Here is a 5208-nt window from a genome sequence, read left to right on the forward strand (position 1 = left end):
TCCGGTGTAATGTAATGAGCTGTGATTATATATTTTTTGTTCTTTAAGTTACAAGTGCATAGCTATGCAATTCTCAAAGAACATCACTCAAGTTGCAGTGAGGCTGCAGGACACTCTTTCCTGCTGAGCCTCCAACAAAAGGATACCATATTTATGGATTAGATGTGAAATCCAGCTTCTGTTCCCTCTTCTTCCCAATATTCCCCTAGAGCCATCATTCTCTGTTTAGTCCTCAGACAAGCAGTATACCCTCAGACCATTCCAGGGTTTCCCTCAATTGCTGCCCTTCCACAGAACCCACACACAGAAGCTTATTGGTATACAATAAAACTAGCTTTCTTCTGGCTTCAAATCCTCCATTGCTGGCCAAATCACAGAGTTATTTTAGTGTTCTAATAAGGCCCACACTTTTCAATGGCTCCCTCAATACTTCCTTCCTTCACCAACTTACTATGGCTTATTAATGAAACCCAACAACAGGAGTAGTGACCTCCCTGGAAGCACAATAATGTAACAAAGGGACGAAGAAGAAGGAGGCCCTGAATGCACACAAATTTTGGATGAGTGGGGTAAGATGGTGGTGCCCATACAGTCAAACCCTCAAGGGCTACTATATCGTTTCAGGCTATGTTGGGGCACGGTTTGAAAGGTCTAAAGGCCTGAAGTTCAATATCCCATTAATATCTTCCCCTAGCTGCTTAAAAATGAACAATGCTTCTCTTATAGCACAGATTGACCACACATATCTCTTAGCCCAGGATTTTGTCCATCCTAAACAGTTTGGTATGGAATCATCCTGTTTCCAAGGTGACATCCCCCTTCAAGGGTTACCCCAATTATCGTCCTCCAGTGCCTTCTTGCTTGTCAGGGTGAGCTGCCTTTCTGTATAAACTTGATGGCACTGCAAATAGATTACCACCATGCATCTATTGAGTCAAACTTGAGTGGCACCATGTCTGCATAATCCAGTTCCCCAATCTGGCATTGCCTGATCATCAGCTGGAACAAAAAGTGTCAGGGACACAATATCTTGCCCATTTATGTGGTATACAGGGTGAAAAAGCAGCAATAAGATTATTATACAGAGGAGAACACAATGAACACTAGTGGAAGAAATAGGAAACAACAGTATGGGTGCACATAACAGCATCCAAGAATGTGGTAACCAAGATGCAGCACATGAGACTGTACTGGGAGGAATATTTGTAAGCAGCTAAATATGATCCACATGAAAGCAGGAGGGAGCTATGCAATTTTATTGTTCACAATAAAATGTCTGGTTCAAATACTAGCTGTTATGCCTCTACCAATTGTTCAAGATATTAAAAAGCAGTTTAGCTGCATGGACACACTTTCAGAAGTTGAGCCTGGATTCAATTCAGCAACCCCTTTGTTCCTAGCCCTCTGGGCTGTCAGATCACATCTGGGGGAATTTTGCTTGCTAGCTGTTTTCCTGTCAAGTTAATTTTTCTTGTTTTCTACTCATTGGTTCCGCCTTCTGTTCAGGTGTCGCTAATTACCAAATTCATCAGCCTATAAATAGCTATACCTCCCTTTAGTCTGACGCCTTTGTGTAGAGCTTGCCTCTGAGTTATTTTCCTGTTTATTTAGAGCTTGTATTTTGCCTGAATTTCTGCCAATTCTGCTTGTTAGCTGCCCTACTGGATTTGACCCTCTGCCTGACCTTGACTCTGATTTTTGGATTCTGATTTTGTTTTTGTTATTTTTAATTTTGGCCTTCAGTCACTTACATCATTCCAGTGCATTTTCTGAGTATCATCCTTCACACTGACTTCCCACCTGACACTGGGATAAGAAGACTACAGTTCAGGAAATTGGTGTGGCAGCTAAGCAGGACAAAACACTATACAAGGGCCATAATGTCTGTGGAACACATTGAAGTGGCAAAGGCAGTAAAAGACCAAGGCCAACTACTTGCTGACCATGCAACACAATTACAAGACCTAAACTCCAAGGTGGATTATTTGCTTTCTATTTTTCAGACCAGTGTACAGACACCTCCTGCTGCAGTGACTCCGGCAGTCTAACCCACCGCTGGATCGATGACGGGCTCTGCTGAAGTACCTATTTTTATTTTCCTTAAAGTTCATATTCCTTTGTCAGAGAAATTTTACAGCAATATAGAGGAGTTCAGGGGATTCCTTAACTAGTGCCTCCTACGGTTTAAAGAAAATTCTGGAGCCTTTCCTACCTCTGCTTCAAAATATAGATTAATAATATCATTACTGAAATGGAAAGCCCTCTCTTGCATCTCTCCGTCCTCAGCACTGTGGTAAATCTTGAAATCATATTGGGCTAGATTACAAGTGGTGCGGTAAAACACGGTTTTGCGATCATGAAAATGTTGCAAGAGTTAAGCTTTTTGAACTAGTCGGGTTGTGTTCGTATTGTAAGTTCCCCAAAAAATTATTTTGTGCTAGCGTTATTATTATTATTTTTTATTATTATTATTATTGGTTATTTGTAGAGCGCCAACAGATTCTGCAGAGCTATAAACAAAGGGGGAGTACAACAAAACAATTATAGGGATCAAATGGGTAGAGGGCCCTGCCAAGAGTTGCACTGTTTTAGTCAGCTCTTTAGAAGGTGATCTACAAACAGCTGGACTCTTAGGCTTACATGCTAAGGGGGTTCAGGGGATAGCAATTGAGGAGAGGAACTGATATTAGGAAAGGTTGGCGTAGGTTGTATGCATCCCTGAACAGTAGAGTCTTTAGGGAGCACTTGAAGCTTTTAAAACTAGAAGAGAGTCTTGTGGAGCGAGGCAGAGAGTTCCACAAGATGGGAGCCAGTCTGGAGAAGTCCTGTAAATGGGAGTGTGAACAGATGACAAGAGAGGAGTAGAGTAGGAGGTCATGAGCAGAGCAAAGGGGACGGGAGGGAGAGTATCTGGAGACAAGGTCTGAGATGTAGGGGGGAGCAGTGCAGTTGAGAGCTTTGTATGTAAGAATGAGAATGTTGCCTAGAGGCAAGAGGAAGCCAGTGAAGGGAGTGACAGAGAGGTGCAGCAGGTGAAGAGCAACTTGTAAGGAAGATGAGTCTGGCAGAGGCATTCATTATGGATTGTAAAGGAGCTAGGCGGCAGGTGGGGAGACCAGAGAGGACAGAGTAGCAGTAATCAAACTGGAAAAAATGAGAGAGTGGATTAAAATCTTAGTTGTGTCTTGTGTAAGGAAGTGTCTAATTTTAGAGATGTTTTTAAGGTGGAAGCGGGAGGCTTTAACCAAGGAATGAATGTGAGGAATGAGAGATCTGAGTCAAATGTGACCCCGAGACATTGGGCGTGCGGGGTAGGGGTAATGATGGAGTTGTCGACAGTTATAGAGAGATTGGGGGTGGAGAGTTTTGAGGAAGGGGGAAAAATAAGGAGCTCAGTTTTGGAGAGATTTAGCTTGAGGTAGTGAGAGGACATCCAGTTAGAGATGTGAGAAAGACAGTTAGTGACACGGGTTAGCAAGGAAGGAGAAAGGTCTGGTGCAGAGAAGTAGATTTGGGTGTCGTTGGCATACAAATGATATTGTAAACCATGGGACTCTATTAGGGAACCTAGAGATGACGTGTAGATTGAGAAGAGAAGGGGACAGAGGACAGAGCCTTGCAGTACTCTGACAGAAAGCGGTGACGGGGCAGAGGAGGCCCCAGAGAAGGCTACACTAAAGGTAAGGTTTGACAGGTAGGAAGAGAGCCACGAGAGGACTGTGTCACAGATGCCAAAGGATTGGAGGGTTTGGAGCAAAAGAGTGTGGTCAACAGTGTCAAAGGCTGCGGACAGATCAAGGAGGATAAGCAGAGAGAAGTGGCCTTTTAATTTTGCTGTAAGTAGGTCGTTGGTAACCTTAACAATTGCTGTCTCTGGGGAGTGAATGGGACGAAATCCAGATTGCAGTGGGTCAAGGAGGGAGTTTATTGTAAGGAAATGGGATAGGCATGCATAAACTAGTTTTTCGAGAAGCTTTGATGCAAGAGGGAGGAGGGGAGGGAAATAGGGTGGTAGCTGGGTAGGGAGGTAGGATCAAGGGAAGGTTTTTTGAGGATAGATGTGACCAGTGCATGTTTCTGCGAAGAGGGAAGTATACCGGTGCTGAGGGAGAGGTTGAAAGTGTGTGTGAGTATAGGGGTGAGGATAGCAGAGAGGGAGGGGAGTAGCTCTGAGGGGATAGGGTCAAGGGGACAGGTAGTGAGGTGAGAGTGCAGTATAAGTGCCAAGACTTCTTCCTCAGTGACAGGGGAGAATGAGCTAAGTTTAAGGTTATGTGGGTTGTGGTTGATTGAGAGCATTTGAGGGGGTGAGAGAAAGGAATTATGTTGAGAGCTGATTTCATTTCTGATGGAGTCGATTTTGTTATTGAAGTGGCTGGCAAAGTCTTGAGCTGACAGAGAAGTTGTATTAGGAGGTGTGGGAGGGCAGAGAAGGGTATTGAAAGTGGAGAATAAACGTTTTGGGTTTGAAGAAAGATTAGCGATAAGAGTAGAGAAGTAATGTTGCTTATGGAAATTAAGGGCAGAATAGTAGGAGTTCAAGATAATTTTGTAATGTTGAAAATCAGCTGAATTCCTAGATTTTCTCCAGTGCCGCTCAGCAGTACGGGAACATCTGCGTAGGTATCGTGTCAGAGGAGTATGCCAGGGCTAAGTATGAGTGTTTGATTTCCGAGCTATGGTAAGAGGGGCGAGATTGTCAAGGACAGATGTAAGAGTGGAGTTATAGTGGCAGATAGATTGGTCAGGGCAGGAAAAGGAGGAGAAGGATGAGAGGAGAGGTTTGAGGGAATTAGAAAGCTGTTGTTGATCTAATGACATAATGCTTCTGTGAAGTTTGGTGTGAGGAGCAGAAGGAGGGAGAGTTGTAGGGAGGGATGATATGTTGCAAGTAAGGAGATGGTGGTCAGAAAGAGGAAAGGGTGAGTTTGGGAAGTTTGAGAGAGTGCATCAATAGCTAAAGATCAGGTCAAGGGAGTGACCATCTTTGTGAATGGGAGAATCAGTCCATTGTGACAAACCGAAAGAGGAAGTGAGTTGCAGAAGTTGTTTTGCAGAGGAGGTAGTGGGATTGTCAAGAGGGATGTTGAAGTCACAAAGAATGAGGGAAGGGGTGTCTGAGGAAAGGAAATAATGTAGCCAGGCAGCCAAGTGATATAGAAATTGAGTTGAGGAGCCAGGGGGTCGGTATATGACTGCAACACGTAT

This window comes from Bombina bombina, chromosome 1 (assembly GCF_027579735.1).
Source record: "Bombina bombina isolate aBomBom1 chromosome 1, aBomBom1.pri, whole genome shotgun sequence".
Taxonomy (NCBI): domain Eukaryota; kingdom Metazoa; phylum Chordata; class Amphibia; order Anura; family Bombinatoridae; genus Bombina; species Bombina bombina.